A 20956-nucleotide genomic window follows, 5' to 3' on the forward strand; every position below is an offset into this window, starting at 1 on the left:
GTGAGGTGTCACCCCTCCGACGATCCCCGCAGGATGGATCGGATCTGTGGATTGAGCATAATGGATCGGTGTCTGATTCATGATGTTCCCCAATCCGCAGATCCAATCCATCTTGCGGGGATCGTCAGCTTGCAACCTATACGGGGTTAACTGATCTTTGAACACCGGTCCAGTCTGCACATGCTCGAGAAGTCATGTCAGATGGAGGAGGTTCCTGCTATCACGGCCGCATTTCCTGGTTACAGACAAGTCCTGGATCTTGCACAGCCTTACCTAGATCAGTTAACCCCGTATAGGTTGCAAGCTGACAATCCCCACAAGATGGATCGGATCTGTGGACTGGGGAGTATAATGAATCGTAGTCCGATCCATTATGTTCAATCCGCAGATCCGATCCATCCTGCGGGGATCGTCGGCTTGCTTTAAAACTTTCCTTTTCTTGTAGCTCGTGGAGAGAGTCCGGTGTCACCCCGTGTGATAGGTGTCAGCCGGTGCGGCACGCACCCCCCACATCTGCCTAGGGACGCTACTGGCCACTCCATCCCTCACCATATGACCACTGTAAACAGCAAAGTAAGAAAAGAGCTAAAGATCTCCAAAGCTGATGCAGCTGACACACAAACCCCCTGTTACCACTCCACAGTTCATTTCCTAAGAAGAATATGAAACATCAGCAATGATGAAGTCATTAAGGACAATGGTCACCCTGCAAGAACAACCCTAACACACATGTTGCCCAGCTGGGAATTGCTGATCTTGGTACACAATCATCCCTGTCAGTACCTACAATTATCAAGTTTTGAAATAAAAAAAACAGAACTTATCTATGAAGCTTCTTCATCAAAGTCATTTTCTGTTTACATACAGTATGCATGATAATACATTGTAGAATGTGGTCATCGAACAGATTTTTTTCAAAAAAATGAATTGAAATTAGCAATGAAAATTAAGAAAGGAAATCTAAACAAAAGTACACCTAGGACTTTTAAATAGAGGCATAATTATGTGGCAAATCCATGAAATTGTACCCAAGTATTTGCTCCATTACTACTAACAAGTTAAAGCCACCACTGTAATCACATTTTGTTTTTGCTGAAAATGACATATCGGTAAATACCGGACACTTTATACAAACAAACTGGACTAGTGGAGTTACAGGGTGCGGAGCATCCGAACCAGGACAAGCTTAGCATAACAGCTGCTGGATTTCTAAACTTTTTTCATCCAAAATTGTTGGAGGAGTTCTCCTTTAAAGCTGTTACTCAAAATCACATATATTTTCTTCGCTTTCCAATCAAATATTGGAGCTGCACCAGAATACACATATGCTGTGTACATTTTACATATATGGCATATTAGGACAAAATATACATTTCCCAATATAATAATTGTGACCAATGCAAGGGAATCAAATAACCGCACTGCTTTGTTCGGTATGGACGGCACATGGCAATGATAAATGCATATTCATATAGAAACTCTTTTTTCAATACAATCTCACATGACATCATATTGCTGACAGTATATTATAAAGACAATAACATTGGAAAAGCACTCTGTTGAAGTAATCCACAAATCTATTGTGTTTCTGCTCTACAGCCCTATGACTGTTATATTCAATGTTCTCAGTAATACAGCCTGTAGAAAACAGAGTGCAGCTTTCAATCATCGGAGTAGACTGCATTCAGTGTTTGCTTTGGGTTACTGTGCTGTTCATGGTATTATGAGGAATTGAACCCAAAAGCAAACATTAATTATATTACTGCTTACCAATCCTTAGAAGTGACGGCTGCTTTTGTTTTCTTTTTTAGGCTTTCTTTCTTGTATTTTCACCTGGTGATCCAGCCAATATGTCTGTTGTTTTTCAGCAGAACAAGTTGTCCTGCAGATGTAGCAGTTACAGGATTGAGACAAATCATTGAACACTGACGGGTGCTTGCAGTGCTCAGAGTATATTTATGTGAAACCTTTATCCCAAAAGGAAAAAACTGTTTGCTGTAACTGTTTATAAAGTGTTAGCTAGATTTTGGCTTCGATGGGTTAGTGTTTTTATATCTGCTAGTCAATCTAACACTCCCCCCCCCACTCAGATTAACAATGCTGCTGATTAAAGGTGCCTCTGTTGCTCCTTTATCCAGAATGAAGGCACTCTAATGCAGGAGGTGTGCCAATGTCCAGATCACCAGGTGACAACAGAGAGAAGAAAACCTAAAAAGAGAAAACAAATGCAGCCACCGCATCTAAGGACTGCTAACCACAATATATTATATTTTTGGTTTAATACAGAGCAAGAGCTCCCTTCTGAGAATGCTAGGTACCTGGCTGTTTCGGTGACTCCCAGCTTCAATACTTGGAGTCACTGATCAGTAGGAGAAATGTCAGAAGCTGATCATTCAGAATTCATGTTGTTCAATGAACGCCGGGCAACGAGCAGACAGAAAAGTGAGCAGCGGGCGCCGTCATCTGCCTCTTATGACATACAGCTGGGTAGATCATATCACCCATACAGTAAGCTAACACAACTGGTGATATTTCCCATAATGCATGCTCTGCTGATATACCAGACAGGATACAGTGTTATATATATATGTAGAGCGGTGAGGATCACCCAAGCCCCCCTCCCCAGCCATCACATCCATCCCTCCCCAACTCACAGGTTGTTACTGGCTGCTTGTTTCTGTCTCCAGGATGCAAAGTAGTGAGTGAGAAGTGAGAAGGATGGGGAGATAAAAGTCTCCCTGTGGCTGTGCATGCAGAGTGGGGGAGTCTCAGCCCACCTTCTCCCCCCTCCAGGCCCTGATCATCCCTTCTCCTTATTAGGGGAAGGTCTCACTGATCTGCAGACTTTGGGATCTGAAGACATTCTCTGGATACCTAAAGGATGCGGGAAAGGGGCAGTGTTAATGACTCACTGGGAGGGGGGAAATCTCCCTCCAGCAAATCCTTTTATAGACTCAATTCGGGGGTAACAGATTTCATATAAACCCTTCACACTTCATGGGGGCTGCGGATGATTGCAGTGATGCAATGCAAGAGACAGTTAACCATTTCATTTCTCCTCCATGACTTTATTATCTAGTATCTCCATGTCGTCCACGATGAATGATGGAGGATCTATTGTACATGCTTTCTTCCTTTTGAACAGAGATGACAATTTAGATGGCCTGAACCTCTGTGCTAGCAGTGAATACATGGCAGTGTTCATAGACCGAGTCAGGAGCAGGGGTGGACTGACCATTTGGAAACTCGGGCACTGCCCGAGGGCCCGGGGTCAGTAGGGGGCCCCATGAGATGCCCCTGGTACCTTTTTCATAGGCTTTTTTGAGTTTGGGCAAGGACACAGGGGCCCCATGATCCCCTATTGCCCAGGGGCCCCATGAGTTGTCAGTCCGCCCCTGGTCAGGAGTCTTCCATTATGTACATTATGCTTGTCTGGTGGAATTCCAACCACTTTCCCACTTTCTCTAAATAAAACTGTTACCCAAGACATATTTGTAACTAGAAATTGTTTTTTTTTACCACATATTGTATCCACTTTTAATAAAACCCCTTCTTTTTCACTTTTTTTTTTAAATTTAAATTCAAGGTAAAACAGCCAATATGGGGTTGTTTAACCTGCCAAAGGATTTGTATTTCTCTCCCTCCAGTTCTGGGAATGACACAGCCCCGTCTGGCCGGACAGGAGACCGGAGTTTTCTCTGCTGTAGCTCAGTAACACTTACAAGTCTTATCCCTCCCCCAGCCTGTGAATGGACAGTGAAAGGAGAAGCAGCAGTCTGATGAGCTCATTTCTGTCACTCTGTTCTCTCCTGCTTTCTGCATGGTACATACTAGTGCATGAGCACTACAATAACTCTGGCTGCACAGTGGCTAAATGATTAGTACTTTCTCCCGGCAGCACTAGGGTTGTTGGTTCAAATCTCAACCACAGCACTAGCTGCCTGGAGTTTGCATGTTCTCCCTGTGCCTGTGTGGGGGTACTCTGGGTTTCCTACTACACTCCAAAGACATGCTAGTAGGCTTATTGGCCCTATTATGTGTATGAATGTGAGTTAGAGACCTTAGATTGTAAGCTTCTTGAGTGTTAGGCACTGATGTAAATGTATAATATATATGTAAATTGATGGTGCTAAGTACCTGAAATAATATCTGGCTGTTTGTGCTGCTCCTCCCTCTTCCAGCCTGAGCTCTGCTGTACAGTGAATGCATGTAAAATCCAGGTACTTGCTGCTGCAGTAATGAACGCAGAACTACAGTCATGTTTGTATTCTAAATGAGCTTGTATTAAACACAAAACCAAAAATGTAAAATATTGCAGCTGAACAATCGTTAGATGTGGTGGCTGCATTCATTTTCCTTTTTAGGCATTTCTTCCCTCTGTTTTCACCTGGTAATCTGACCAGTAACACACCTCCTGGATTAGAGTGCCCCCACTCTGGATGGAGGAGCACATGAGGTACCTTTGGACAGCAGCATTGTCAGTCTGGGGGGAGGGGAGTGTTAGATGTATTAGCAGATTTGAATACACTAACAAAATGAATCCAGCTCACACACAAGCAGTTCCAGCAAACAGGTTTTTTCCTTTTGGGATAAAGGCTTTACATGAATAAATATGACACGATCATTGTAAACACCCCTGGCATTGTTAAATGGTTTATCTCAACACTCAAACTGATACACTTGCAGGACAGCTTGCTCTGTTGAAAAACAAAAGACTCACTAACTGGATCACCAGACGAAAATAATGGAAATAAAGTCTAAAAAAGAAAAGGAATGCAGCCAGCACATCTAAGACTTGGTAAGCTGTGATATAATAAATGTTTTCTTTGGGGTTTAATATCACCTTAAAGATGGGTAAAGTGTTATTGTCTCATTGACTAGGATTAGTGACATGATAGACTTTATATGCAAAGACTTTCTTTGTATGTATTTCCAGATACCTACCATGGTCAGCATCAGCAGGAAAATAATCAATGTAACACTTTAAGTGCCTATTATTTCAAGGCTGCTTTTGCATAGGCATTTAGCCAAACTGCGAATTATAACAGCAAGAATCTAGTGATTCCTGCGGCTGGGATTGACAGCTGCGTGTGTCAGTAATTACCTGTGGTGATTGTGGCTGGACGCACTTTGAGCGCAGCCAACTGTGACCTCCACAGGTAAACAACGGCTGCGCAGTCAGGTAGCCATTCACTATCAGCCATCCACATGCAGCTGTTAATTCCAACTGCAGGAATCACTAGATTCTTACTGCTGGGATTTGCAGCGTGGCCAGGGCCAGTACGAGACTATTTTGCACTCTAGACAAGACCAGCTACTTGCATCCCCCCCCAAATCCCCTAATCTAGCACAAATCCCCCCCCCCCCCTCCTACTACATCCGCTCCTAATCCTGCCTCCTAGCACAATTTCCCCCCCCCCCCCCAAATTCCCCTCCTAGCACAAATCCCCCCTAATCCCCCCTCCTTGCTCAAATCCCCCTCCAACCACCCCTCCTAGCACAAATACCCCCAATCATCCCTTCTAGCACAACCCCCCCAATCCTCTTGCCGAGCACAATTTCCCTCAATCCCCCCTCCTAACACAAATCCCCCCCAATCCTCTCTCCTAACACAAATCCCCCCCAATCCTCTCTCCTAACACAAATCCCCCCCAATCCTCTCTCCTAACACAAATCCCCCTCAATCCTCTCTGCTAACACAAATCCCCCCCAATCCTCACTCCTAACACAAATCCCCCCAATCCCATCTCCTAACACAAATCCCCCCCAATCCTCTCTCCTAACACAAATTCCCCCCAATCCCCCCTCCTAACACAAATCCCCCCCAAATCCTTTCTCCTAACACAAATCCCCCCAATCCCCCCTCATAATATAAATACCCCCAATCCTCCCTCCTAACACAAATCCCCCCAATCCCCCCTCCTAACACAAATCCCCCCAATCCTCTCTCCTAACACAAATCCCCCCAATCCCATCTCCTAACACAAATCCCCCCCAATCCTCCTTCCTAACACAAATCCCCCCAAATCATCTCTCCTAACACAAATCCCCCTCCCCCAAATCCTCTCTCCTAACACAAATCCCCCCCAATCACCCTTCCTAGCACAAATACCCCCCAATCCCCCCTCCTAGCTCAAATCCCCCCCCCAATCACCCCTCCTAGCACAAATCCCCCCAATCATCCCTTCTAGCACAACCCCCAAAACCTCTTGTCGAGCACAATTTCCCTCAATCCCCCCTCCTAACACAAATCCCCCCCAATCCTCTCTCCTAACACAAATCCCCCCCAATCCTCTCTCCTAACACAAATCCCCCCCAATCCTCTCTCCTAACACAAATCCCCCCCAATCCTCTCTCCTAACACAAATCCCCCCCAATCCTCTCTCCTAACACAAATCCCCCTCAATCCTCTCTGCTAACACAAATCCCCCCAATCCTCTCTCCTAACACAAATCCCCCCCCCCCCAATGCTCTCTCCTAACACAACTCCCCCCCAATCCTCTCTCCTAACACAAATTCCCCCAATCCTCTCTCCTAACACAAGTCCCCCCCCAATTCTCTTTCCTAACACAAATCCCCCCCAATCCCATCTCCTAACACAAATCCCTACCCAATCCTCTTTCCTAACACAAATCCTCCCCAATCCTCTCTCCTAACACAAATCCCCCTAATCCCCCCTCCCAACATAACTCCCCCCAATCCTCTCTCCTAACACAAATCCCCCCCAAAATCCTCTCTCCTAACACAAATCCCCCCCAGTCCTCTCTCCTAACACAAATCCCCCCCAGTCCTCTCTCCTAACACAAATCCCCCATAATCCTCTCTCGTAACACAAATCCCCCCCAATGCTCTCTCCTAACACAAATCCCCCCCCCAATCCTCTTTCCTAACACAAATCCCCCCCAATCCTCTTTCCTAACACAAGTCCTCCCAATCCCATCTCCTAACACAAATCCCCCCCAATCCTCTTTCCTAACACAAATCCCCCCCAATCCTCTTTCCTAACACAAGTCCTCCCAATCCCATCTCCTAGCACAAATACCCCCCAATCCCCCCTCCTTGCTCAAATCCCCCCCAACCACCCCTCCTAGCACAAATCCCCCCAATCATCCCTTCTAGCACAACCCCCACAATCCTCTTGCTGAGCACAATTTCCCTCAATCCCCCCTCCTAACACAAATTCCCCCCAATCCTCTCTCCTAACACAAATCCCCCCCAATCCTCTCTCCTAACACAAATCCCCCCCAATCCTCTCTCCTAACACAAATCCCCCTCAATCCTCTCTGCTAACACAAATCCCCCCCAATCCTCACTCCTAACACAAATCCCCCTCCAATCCCATCTCCTAACACAAATCCCCCCCAATCCTCTCTCCTAACACAAATTCCCCCCAATCCCCCCTCCTAACACAAATCCCCCCCAAATCCTCCCTCCTAACACAAATCCCCACCAATCCCCCCTCCTAACATAAATACCCCCAATCCTCTCTCCTAACACAAATCCCACCCAATCCTCCTTCCTAACACAAATCCCCCCCCCAAATCATCTCACCTAACACAAATCCCCCCCTCCCCAAATCCTCTCTCCTAACACAAATCCCCCCCAATCACCCTTCCTAGCACAAATACCCCCCCAATCCCCCTCCTAGCACAAATACCCCCCAATCCCCCCTCCCAGCTCAAATCCCCCCCCCCCAATCACTCCTCCTAGCACAAATCCCCCCAACCATCCCTTCTAGCACAACCCCCCCAATCCTCTTGTCGAACACAATTTCCCTCAATCCCCCCTCCTAACACAAATCCCCCCAATCCTCTCTCCTAACACAAATCCCCCCCAATCCTCTCTCCTAACACAAATTCCCCTCAATCCTCTCTGCTAAGACAAATTCCCCCCAATCCTCACTCCTAACACAAATCCCCCCCAATGCTCTCTCCTAACACAACTCCCCCCCAATCCTCTTTCCTAACACAAATCCCCCCCAATCCCATCTCCTAACACAAGTCCCCCCCAATTCTCTTTCCTAACTCAAATCCCCCCAATCCCATCTCCTAACACAAATCCCTACCCAATCCTCTTTCCTAACACAAATCCTCCCCAATCCTCTCACCTAACACAAATCCCCCCAATCCCCCCTCCCAACATAACTCCCCCGAATCCTCTCTCCTAACATAAATCCCCCCCAATCCTCTCTCCTAACACAAATCCCCCCCAAATCCTCTCTCCTAACACAAATCCCCCCCAGTCCTCTCTCCTAACACAAATTCCCCCCAGTCCTCTCTCCTAACACAAATTCCCCCCAAATCCTCACTCCTAACACAAATCCCCCCCAATGCTCTCTCCTAACACAAATCCCCCCCAATCCTCTTTCCTAACACAAATCCCCCCCAATCCTCTTTCCTAACACAAGTCCTCACCAATCCCATCTCCTAACACAAATCCCCCCCCCCAAATCCTCTCTCCTAACACAAATCCCCCCCAATCCTCTTTCCTAACACAAATCCCCCCAATCCCCCCTCCTAACATAACTCCCCCCAATCCTCTTTCCTAACACAAATCCCCCCAATCCTCTCTCCCAACACAAATCCCCCCCAATCCTCCTTCCTAACACAAATCCCCCCACAATTTTCTCTCCTAACACAAATCCCCCCAATCCCATCTCCTAACACAAATTCCCCCCCCCCCCCCCCGAAATCATCTGTCCTAACACAAATCCCCCCCCCAATCCTCTCTCCTAACACAAATCCCCCCCCCCCCAATCACCCCTCCTAGCACAAATCCCCCCAATCATCCCTTCTAGCACAACCCACCCAATCCTCTTGCCGAGCACAATTTCCCTCAATCCCCCCCTCCTAACACAATTCCCCCCAATCCTCTCTCCTAACACAAATCCCCCCCAATCCTCTCTCCTAACACAATTCCCCCCAATCCTCTCTCCTAACACAAATCCCCCCCCAATCCTCTTTCCTAACACAAGTCCTCCCAATCCCATCTCCTAACACAAATCCCCCCAGTCCTCTCTCCTAACACAAATCCCCCCCAATCCCATCTCCTAACACAAATCCCCCCCAATCCCATCTCCTTACACAAATCCCCCCCAATCCCATCTCCTAACGCAAATCCCCCCAATCCTCCTTCCTAACACAAATCCCCCCACTCCCATCTCCTAACACAAATCCCCCAAATCCTCCTTCCTAACACAAATCCCCCCCCCAAATCCTCTCTCCTAACACAAATCCCCCCCAGTCCTCTCTCCTAACACAAATCCCTCCCAATCCTCCCTCCTAACACAATTCCCCCAAATCCTCTCTCCTAACACAAATCCCCCCCAATCCTCTCTCCTAACACAATTCCCCCCAATCCTCTCTCCTAACACAAATCCCCCCAATCCTCTTTCCTAACACAAGTCCTCCCAATCCCATCTCCTAACACAAATCCCCCCAATCCTCTCTCCTAACACAAATCCCCCCCCCCAAATCCTCTCTCCTAACACAAATCCCCCCCAAATCCACTCTCCTAACACAAATCCCCCCCAATCCTCCTTCCTAACACAAATCCCCCCCAAATCCTCTCTCCTAACACAAATCCCCCCCAGTCCTCTCTCCTAACACAAATCCCCCCCAAATCCTCTCTCCTAACACAAATCCCCCCCCAAATCCTCTCTCCTAACACAAATCCCCCCCAAATCCTCTCTCCTAACACAAATCCCCCCCAAATCCTCTCTCCTAACAAAAATCCCCCCAAATCCTCTCTCCTAACACAAATTCCCCACAATCCTCTCTCCTAACACAAATACCCCCCAAATCCTCTCTCCTAACACAAATCCCCCCCAAATCCACTCTCCTAACACAAATCCCCCCCAATCCTCCTTCCTAACACAAATCCCCCCCAAATCCTCTCTCCTAACACAAATCCCCCCCAGTCCTCTCTCCTAACACAAATCCCCCCCAAATCCTCTCTCCTAACACAAATCCCCCCCAAATCCTCTCTCCTAACAAAAATCCCCCCAAATCCTCTCTCCTAACACAAATCCCCCACAATCCTCTCTCCTAACACAAATACCCCCCAAATCCTCTCTCCTAACACAAATCCCCCCCAAATCCTCTCTCCTAACACAAATCCCCCCCAGTCCTCTCTTCTAACACAAATCCCCCCCAATCCTCTCCCATAACACAAATCCCCCCCCAATCCTCTCTCATAACACAAATCCCCCCCCCCAATCCTCTCTCATAACACAAATCCCCCCCAATCCTCTCTCCTAACAAAAATCCTCCCAATCCTCTTTCCTAACACAAGTCCTCCCAATCCCCTCTGCTAGCAAAAATCCCCCCACCATCCTTCCTCCCAGCATCACACCACTTCCTTTAATCCCCCCACCTAGGACAAATTCCCCCAAATCCCTCCTCTAGTTAAACCCCCTCCAAATGACCCTTCCCAGCATAAAATCCTCCCACTTTACCCAAATCCTCCTAAGTCTAGGTTCACACCTATGCGTTCTCTGTTGCATTTTGCAGAAATGCACAACAGTCTATTGAGTATGTAATTTTGTGGTTTCAACCTGAAATAATCAACCTGTCAGCACGAGAGTTCCAAATTATATATTAATTGGTGATGATACAGCTATATGAGAGCACTCCTTCTGGCCACCTAGTGATCTGACTACGTTGATCACAGTTCACATTTTTATAGGGTTTCTTTAGCACAGGCTACACTCATCATTACTTATCAGTTTACCAACACCTGTATGTATAGTGGACCAAGAGGAATATGCGGTTAAGAAAACAGAAATTATTCGGACGACATTTTAGCTGCTTATTACAAATAGAAAAATGCAATTTATGTTAAATGTTATATATATCAACTTCTGATTGTATATATGTATATATGCATCATAATAATAGCCACTATTAGTGTAATGGACCTTACAATAAGACACTCATGTACTTACTTATGATATCATTGAACATTTTCATTAAGATGTACTGTTATGATGGAGGAGATAGTAAGGATCATATTTATCCCTATACACTATTTAACATGATTTCCTATGGGACAAGTTCACATCTCTGCGTTTTCTCCCGGTGCATTTTTTGGAAGGGGTCAGGGACTTTTTTAAATGCAAAACGTTGCGTTTTTGGTTCTATAGACTTCAATGGAGACGCTGCAGAAAACCATGTAGTGCGTTTTTTATGCATCTTTGACGCGTTTTGCATTTTAATCTGCCCAGCAACAAGTTGGAAAAAAAACATCAAAATGTCAAAAACACGTGCAAAAATGCACCGCAAAAAGCAATGCAGAAACGGATCAAATGCAAACTGCATCAGTGTGAACCTAGACTAAAGCCCATTCCAGCACCCTTCTAGATCCGGCCATGGCGTAGAGTAGGGAAACCAGTGGCTGTAGCTGCATCCCTAGGTTGAAGTACACCCCAGGTGGCTGCTGAGTTTGCCTAGTGGTAACACCAGCCCTGAGCGTGGCTAAATGCTAGTGTGAATGGAGCCCAACAGAGAAGAATTAATCAAACGGCATGAATCAGAACTCACAAGAACAGCACCATTTTGGTAGCACATGTGCACTTGTTGTGAGATAGAAAGGCCTCCTAAAATCCCTGATATACCCGAGGCTCCAGGACATGGCTTGCTTACCCCTGCAGCAGCTAAGTGTAAAGCCTCTGCCATTTCATGTTTGGAGGATGAGGATGGTGTGTGTTAGGTAGGCAGGTCGCAGGGGCGGACTGACCATTTGGAAACTCGGGCACTGCCTGAGGGCCCGGGGTCAGTAGGGGGCCCCATGAAATGCCCCTGGTACCTTTTTCATAGGCTTTTTTGAGTTTGAGCAAGGATACACGGGCCCCATGATCCCCTATTGCCTGAGGGCCCCATGAGTTGTCAGTCCGCCCCTGGGCAGGTGTATACACTGAATACTTCTTACAGAAAGAGAAATTGTTTGTACACTGCTCAAAAGAATTAAATGAACACTTTGAAAACATCAAATCTCAATGGGGAGAAATATCATGCTGGATATCTATACTGAGATGGACTGGGTAATGTGTTAGGAATGTTAGGATGCCCCATCATTTGATGGAAATGAAAATGATCAACCTACAGAAGACTGAATTCAAAGACACCCTGAAAATGAAAGTGAAAGAATGATGCAGGAGGCTAGTCCATTTTGCTGAAATTTCATTGCAGTAACTCAAAATGGTCACAAAAATACAGTTAACCCAAACTAAACAATCAATCAAAATAATGCTATGTCTCCCTAGAAGCAAAAGTTTCACTTTCTCCCCGAATGTCCAAAAAGTCAAAGGAACAGTCTCTTAATTCACCTTCATGGAGACATTTCTTTAAATCCGTGTAAACAATAAAAAAAATGTAAACAACTTTACTCCTCCATAATAGGGAACATGAATCCTCAGAAAATGTCAATCAATGAATGAAAACCTCAATCAAGATGGCCGCTCCACAACATCCTGTTTTACGTCACGGAAGTGACATGACGTCGGACGTAGACGTAAAACCGGAAGCTGCGGGGTATTTCCTCCCAGATCTGGACCAGGGCATCACTGAGCTCCTGGACAGTCTGAGGTGCAACCGGCGGATGGACCGAAACATGATATCCCAGAGGTGTTCTATTGGATTTAGGTCAGGCTAGTATGGGGACCATTCAATAGTATCAATTTCTTCATCCTCCAGGAACTGTCTGCATACTCTCGCCACATGAGACTGGGCATTATCGTGCAGCAGGAGGAACCCAGGACCCACTGCACCAGCTTAGGGTCTGACAATGGGTCCAAGGATTTCATTCCATTAAATAATGGCAGTCGAGGTGCCATTGTCTAGCCTGTAGAGGTCTGTGCATCCCTCCATGGATATGCCTCTCCAAACCATCACTGACCCACCACCAAAATGGTCATGCTGAACGATGTTACTGGCAGCATAATGTTCTCCATGGCTTCTCCAGACCCTTTCACGTATGTCACATGTGCTCAGGGTGAACCTGCTCTCATCTGTGAAAAGCACAGGGCACCAGTGGTGGACCTGACAATTCTGATGTTCAATGGCAAATGCTAATCGAGATTTATGGTGCTGGGCAGTGAGCACAGGGCCCACTAGAGGACATCGGGCCCTCAGGCCACCTTCATGTTTGTTTCTGATTATTTGGTTAGACATTCACACCAGTGGCCTGCTGGAGGTCATTTTGTAGGGCTCTGGCAGTGCTTACCCTGCTCTCGCACAAAGGAACAGATACCGGTCCTGCTGATGGGTTAAGGACCTTCTACGGCCCTGTCCAGCTCTCCTAGAATAACTGCTTATCTCCTGGAATCTCCTCTATGCTCTTGAGCCTGTGCTGGGAGACACAGCAATGGCCCAGCTTGATCTGCCATCCTGGAGGAGTTGGACTGTCTGTGCAACCTCTGTAAGGTCCAGGTATTTTTCTCATGCCACCAGTAGTGACACTGACCAGCGCAATTAGCCAAATGCAAAACTAGTGAAAAACAGTCAGAAAATATGAGTAGGGAAAATAAAGGTCAGTGGCCTCCACCTGTAAAGCCACTCTTGTTTTGGGGGTCATCTCATTGTTGCCCATCTAGTACACCTGTTGTTAATTTTATTAACACCAAAGCAGCTGAAACTGATTAACAACCCCCTCTGCTACTTAACTGACCAGATCAATATCCCAGGAGTTTAATTGACTTGATGCTACACTCTGATTAAATAGTGTTCCTATAATTTTTTTGAGCAATGTATTTACTTTCGGAGGCAGAAAGAGGCAGCAAGCTCCAATCACTATAGTGCTGAATGAACCTCTCATTACTGTGTACAATTGAGAACTTTTTTCTTAGAATACCACTGCTTCTCTAGTAATAGTGCAACGTTACATTTCCACATTTAAACTGTTCTGAATTATTGATGGGGCAAAATAGTTTGCTGTTGAAATTTTAGCAACTTAATTTCTTTGCAAACCATATCTACTAAAAGCTAACGTTTTTGTATGACGCATTATGTGTTTATTCACAAGATACTACGATATTTTAATAGCATAGTCAACGTTGTCATGCAAAATGGCAAGTTTTAGTAGTGTCAGGAATGGACTCGCCAATGGTGGTGGGACTCACCTGCCTTGTGGGCTGCAGTACCAAGGCTGGCCAGCAGGTGCTCTCAGCAGCCAGAATCTCACTCCTGCAATCAGGCCATCACCTGAGGCTGATTGCAGGAGGTGTATTAAGCAGGACCAGGCCTGTGATCAGTGCCTTGGTGTATGTTTCCCATGAGCCCCTGTACCTGCATCCTGTCTGCTTCCTGCCTGATCCTGCTTTGATCCTGACTCTGAACGAACTCCGCCTGTCCTGACCACTCTTCCGCTCGCTCCTGGTACCGTTTTCCCATTAGCTACTGACCCGGCCCGCCTGAATACGTTGTGCTCCATATATATATACATATATATATATATCAGTTTAGGTTTGGGTTTGTTTCACCTTGTTGTATGTACAGTTGCAAGAAAAAGTATGTGAACCCCTTGGGATTACGTGGAGTTTTGCATGAATTGGCATAAAATGTGCTCTGAACGTCATCTAAGTCACAACAACAGAAGAACACAGTCTGCTGAACATAATACTACACAAACATTAGATGTTGCCATGGTTTAATTGCACATAACATGTAAACATTCACAGTGCAGGGAGGAAAAAGTATGTGAGGCCCTAGCTTAATGACTTCTCCCAGAGCTAATTGGAGCCAGGAGTGAGCCAACCTTGACTCCAACCAGTGTGATGATATCGGATGTGTTGCTGACAGCTGTCCTGCCCTTAAAAAACACACACCTGTTTTGGATTTACTGGTTTCAAGAAGCACTGTCTGTTTTGAACCATGCCTCGCAGAAAAGAGCTCTCAGAAGACCTACGATCAAGAATTGTTGACTTGCATGAAGCTGGAAAGGGCTACAAAAGTATCTCCAAAACCCTCGATGTTCATGTGTCCACGGTAAGACAGGCTGTCTACAAATGGAGAAAGTTTAGCACTGTTGCTACTCTCCCTAGGCGTGGTCATCCTGTAAAAATGACTGCAAGAGCACAACGCAGAATGCTGCATGAGGTAAAGAAGAATCCCAGAGTGTCAGCTAAAGACCTACAGAAATCTCTGGCACATGCTAACATTTTTGTTGACACATCTACAATAAGGAAAACATTAAACAAGAATGGAGTACATGGGAGGACACCACGGAGGAAGCCATTGCTGTCCAAAAAGAATATTGCAGCACCTTTGAAGTTTGCAAAAGAGCACCTGGATGTTCCACAGCACTACTGGCAAAATATACTGTGGACAGATGAAACCAAGATTGAGTTGTTTGGGAAGAACACACAACACTATGTGTGGAGAAAAAAAGGAACAGCACACCAACATCAAAACCTCATCCTCACTGTAAAACATGGCGGAGGGAGCATCATGGTTTGGGGCTGCTTTGCTGCCTCAGGGCCTGGATGGATTGTTGTCATTGATGGGAAAATGAATTCCAGCGTTTATCAAGACATTTTGCAGGAAAACGTATGACCATCTGTCTGCCAACTGAAGCTCAGCAGAGGATGGGTGATGCAACAGGACAATGACCCAAAGCATACAAGTAATTCAACAAAACAATGGCTGCAACAGCACAGAATACGCCTTCTGGAGTGGCCCAGTCAGAGTCCTGACCTCAACCCGATTGAAATGCTGTGGCATGACCTTAAGAGAGCGATTCACACCAGACATCCCAAGAATATTGCTACACTGAAACAGTTTTGTGAAGAGGAGTGGTCCAAAATTACTCCAGATCGTTGTGCAGGTCTGATCTGCAACTACAGGAAACGTTTGGTTGAGGTTATTGCTGCCAAAGGAGGGTCAACCAGTTATTAAGTCCAAAGGTTCACATACTTTTTCCTCCCTGCACTGTGAATGTTTACATGTTACGTGCAATTAAACCATGGCAACATCTAATGTTTGTGTAGTATTATGTTCAGCAGACTGTATTCTTCTATTGTTTTGACTTGGATGACGTTCTGAGCACATTTTATGCCCAATTCATGCAAAACTCCACGTAATCCCAAGGGGTTCACATACTTTTTCTTGCAACTGTATTTGTGTTAGTTTTGGGTTTGGTTTGTTGCACTGCGTTTATGTTTGTGTTGTCCTGAATAAATTATCTTGTTTACACGCTATACCTGAAGTCTGTGTTTCCCTGTGTCAGTCCACACACCTCTGGTCATTCCCGGAGTGCCACCCTGTACATATAGTCAAGAAAAGTTTTATAGGTTACAAACTTTGCTCACATCTAGTGCATTCTGAGACTTTAGAAGTCCCCTTCATCGGGCTTAAAGTGTCACTAAACCCACAACAGAAAAATCAGCCTGTATATGCAGTAAAGTGTTATACTCACTGTGGAACCTAAGGGGTTAATTCTCTGAATTGTGTAAAAAGGATGTTTGATCCTGTCTTCCCTGATCCTCCCCTTCTTCCACTGTCCCCAATCCATTTGCTGATAGAACAGAGCCTTGGGGGCAAGCTGCACATGCTCAGTTTGGTGTGTACTGCTGAGTTGTTTTTTTTCTTGGGAGAGTGCATGTGATCATCACAGGGCCAATCAGCACTGTCCAAACAGAGGATCAGGGGTCCTGCAGCCTCAAAGGATAATCAGGGGAGAATGAAAGCTCCTCCTACAAGTTTTAACCTGTGCTCTGCTGGACACTGATAGAAGTCACAAGACTGCTCTAAATGCCAATCAGAAAAGGTATTTAGCGGTTTATATTTACTAAAATAATTGCATTTCCATGTTCTATGTACCGTGGGAGACCAGATATAGTGAATACAGAGTCATGAGTTCAGTAACACTTTAACAACGTTTTAGAAATACTCTGGATAGATTAATATCCTGATTTATAAAATTATATCCATTACAAAACCTGCTCAGATGGCTAATCTAGAATACAAAATTTCCAGGTTTCCTGACACTGTGTGGTGCTTCTTTTCCTATTGCTCCTCAACATGGTGCCCCAAGGTCCCAACCATGATCACTCTACTCAAGAGGAAGACACAGTCCATTGTGACATCCACTTCAAAGATGGGGTCCAGAACTTCATTACCCATCTATCTGCCAAAATGTCTTGCAAAAATTAGGTTGTTACTAGAAAAAAAAAATTGAGGCCTGTTATAACTAACGTTCTTGCCATTTTAGGCCAAGGAATTGACAAATTCTATTCAAAATTATAAAGGACACTAGTTCCAGACATCATACTAACTGCTAGAAGAGGCTTTTCTGAGCATGTCTGCACTTAGCCATCTTTGTACTAAAATATCATACTGGATCTGGAGCAATTCAGGTGGAAGTTCCTTTATCTCACCTGGTTGCATCATCTTCAAAATGCTTTTTTTTTTTGCTACAATTATGTAGTATTATGTTTTCATTATTTAAAATAGGGATGAGGAATACCTTTTAATTCTCCTTGCTGTCTATCTACCCCTTTTTTATCAAAATGTTTTCACAAAAATTCAGAAAAAATACCCTCCACAGAAAGTTGTCCAACCCAGTTTTTGTTAAAGGACAGTTCCAGACAAAACACATATTGTATATTTTTGGTAATAGATCTAGTGATAAAGGAGACTGTATTGCTGTTTATGAAATGATTCTCAGGCAAGGAGGAGGAACTCTAGGCGTACAGTGGCTAAATGGTTAGCACGTCTGCCTGGCAGTACTAGGATTGTTGGTTCGAATCCCAACCACGGCACTACCTCCCAGGAGTTTGCGTGTTCTCCCTGTGCCTGCATGGGTTTCCTCCAGGTACTCCGGTTTCCTCCCACCCTCCAAAGACATGCTGGTAGGTTAATTGGATCCTGTCTAAATTGGCTCTAGTGTATGAATGTGAGTTAGGGACCTTAGATTGTACACCCCTTGAGGGTTAGGGACTGATGTGAATGTACAATATATATATGTAAAGCACTGCGTAAATTGACGGAGCTATATAAGTACCTGAAATAAATAAATACCCTAGGGGGTGATGATAAGCACTTTGAACTTTCATTAGGTAAGGTAACACAAGGAGACAAAAAACAGCAGCATGCCCATTGTCCAAAATACTTCTTCATTTATATCCAAGGGAGAATATCAGTTAAAGCAGACCAAGGATGTTATCTCTAAACTGAACCAACTGGTATAGTGAAGTCATAAATTAAGAGATATTTTTGGCGCGGCCGGACATCAGCCCGGACTACTGCCGCTCCGCTCCTCGGTCCCCACCCATCAGCCAGCCTCCCCAGGGCCCCCCTCACCGACTCTGGGTCCATCCCCGACCACCGGGTACCAGATCGCCCGGAGCAGCCACTGGATGGTCAGCTTAAACACCCCTGCGCCCCTACCGCTGCCATCAGGGCCCATCCGGGCCCCTGTGCCTGCTGCCGAGGTCCCCACCAACACCCACAGTCACTCCGTCCCTCCAGCGGAGCTCCGGCGGTTCGCAGCAGCTTGAGGCCTACCACGGCACCCGAAGCCGCGGTGTTTCCTGCCAGCCGTGGCTGGAATCGCGGCGGGAATTGCGGCCGCGGCGGGATGCCTCCGCTCCTCCGGGAAGCTACCACCACCACCACCAACGGTCCTGCTAACCCAGGAGGGATCCACCTCCACCCCGACGCCCCAGGACACCAGGTACTTCACCAGGGGCGCCCACTACCCACCAGGGAGCCCAACCACCATCACACCGCCAGCCTCCAGGGACTCACTCAGGGATCCCACCATCCACCTGAAACCCCAAACCACCAGGGACCCTAAGCCACTATCCCTCCAGGGATCGCTACTACCCCACCAGGGATAGCACGGCCACCATCCCACCGGGGATCCCCTGCCCACCACCCCACCTGGGACTACCAGCCAGCCACCACACCAGGGACCGCTCGCCCAGCACCCTGCTTTCTGGCACGCTATTCCCTCTGGCGATGCCCCGGCGACTAATGGCCCACCACGACCCTTGAAGCCGCGGTCTCTCCTACCGGCCGCAACAGATCACGGTTGAGCACAAACCACGCAGGGTCAACGATCGCTACCGCAACGCCCCGCTCGACCCTGATGACGATCCTTCAACACCGTCAGCGCCTCACGACGCCGAGCCCTCAGCACCCGACGCCTGGCCTCAACAACCCCAGACACCGAGCCGCCAGCATCACCAGTCGCCGTGCCTACCATCGCCCCCAGCCATCGCACCCTACGACCCTCCACTAGCCGAACCACCGTACCCACTGAAGACATGCCACAGCACCCATGGTCGCCAGCTTACTGCACCCACAGACTGCTGCCAACCAGCTGCCGCCCTCCACCCTCACTCTACCCCTACAGAAGGACTCAAATGACTATCCCACGGTAATACAGATTCCCCACACCACCTTGCCCTGACCTGTATCCCTTCACCTCCCCTGACCCAACTGTCACCCCACCCACCCCAACATGCCTCCTGCACTCCTCCTCCTCATTTTCCTCTCCACCATCCCAAAAATCACCTCCCTCTACCCGCCTACCCCCCCAAAACAGCTCTACATTGCCCCTTCACTTCTCCCCTCTCCCCACTACGGCACTCACCACCTCCTCCTGCTACTCCACTCCCCCGTCGACCCACGTGCCACCACTATCAGACCCACACGCTCCTACACTTCCCATCCCCATGCCACCTTCCTCACCCTTCTCCTTCTCCTATCTGCTGGGGACATCTCCCCGAACCCTGGCCCCTCGCCACCTCACCCCTCCTCTAGAGACCCCCCTGCTCCCGCCAGCTGCCGTAACCCCCTCAACCTCATATCTGTGCCCCTTCTCCCCGCATCCATCCCCCCTCTCTCGGTTGCACTCCTGAACGCCCGCTCGGTCTGCAACAAACTTACTGCCATCCATGACCTCTTTATCTCCCGCTCCCTTAACCTCCTAGCCATCACCGAAACCTGGGTACAGGCCACTGACTCCACCTCCCCTGCGGCACTCTCCTATGGAGGTCTCGTCTGGTCCCATTCACCAAGACTGAGTGGTCACAAAGGTGGTGGGGTCGGCCTGCTCCTATCACCGCTGAGCACCTTCCAGGTCCTCCCTAATCCTCCCTCCCTAACCTTCTCCTCCTTCGAGGCTCACTGTATCCGGCTCTTCACCCCCACCCCCCTAAGGATCGCAGTGATCTACAGGCCGCCCGGATCCATACCCCGCTTCCTGGATGACTTCGCTGCCTGGCTTCCCTTCTTCCTCTCCTCTGAGCTACCAACCATCATCCTCGGGGACTTCAATATCCCCATCAATGACAACAGCCTGGCTACTTCCCAACTCCTCCACCTAACCTCCTCCTTCGCGCTCACACAGCACACTCAATCCTCCACCCACATCATTGGGAACACCCTGGACCTCGTCTTCTCCCACCTCTGTACCCTCAACCAGTTCTCTAACACCCCCTTCCCTCTCTCCGACCACCACCTCCTCACGTTCTCCATCTCCCCTTCCCCTAACTCCCCCCCCCCAGAGCGCCAAACCATCACCAGCCGCAACCTCCGCAACCTGAACCCGGCCCCCCTCCACTCAGCTGCCGACCGCTTACACGACAGCATCCTTCCACTGTCTTGTCCTGACCTAGCCACTAACACGTACAACGACTCACTATCAGCTACCCTAGACTCTGTGGCACCCCTAACCACACGCTACATCAAACCCAGACCGCTCCAACCCTGGCAGAACGACCACACTAAATGCCTCAAACGTCGCAGGCGCGCGCTAGAGAGACTATGGCGCAAAACCAGGTCCCCCCGTTCATTCTCCCTCTACAAATCTGCCTTCCTCACTTACACCTCCTCCCTCCACGCCGCCAAGCAGGCTTACTTGGTAAACCTGATTAACACCCTCTCCTCCTCTCTGTTGGGGTCCCCCAGGGCTCTGTCCTTGGACCCCTTCTCTTCTCCATCTACACCTCCTC

General features: G+C 47.5%; 1 protein-coding gene across 2 annotated transcripts in view; it reads right to left on the minus strand.

Annotated features, from left to right (window-relative positions):
- TAGLN (transgelin) overlaps positions 1-2826 on the minus strand; it is a 34470-nt gene extending 31644 nt beyond the window's left edge. Inside the window, exon 1 of one of the 2 annotated variants that reach the window (XM_089670141.1) lies at positions 2655-2826. The gene's annotated coding sequence lies outside the window, so the exon portion shown is untranslated. Of the gene's footprint in view, positions 1-2318; positions 2337-2654 lie in introns of those variants that run through there. The other variant, XM_089670142.1, reaches the window with a different exon arrangement.
- Positions 2827-20956: the final 18130 nt, after the last annotated feature.

This window comes from Staurois parvus, unplaced genomic scaffold, assembly GCF_062004578.1.
Source record: "Staurois parvus isolate SC_StPar_1 unplaced genomic scaffold, SC_StPar_1.0 ptg000087l, whole genome shotgun sequence".
NCBI classification, from domain to species: Eukaryota; Metazoa; Chordata; class Amphibia; order Anura; family Ranidae; genus Staurois; species Staurois parvus.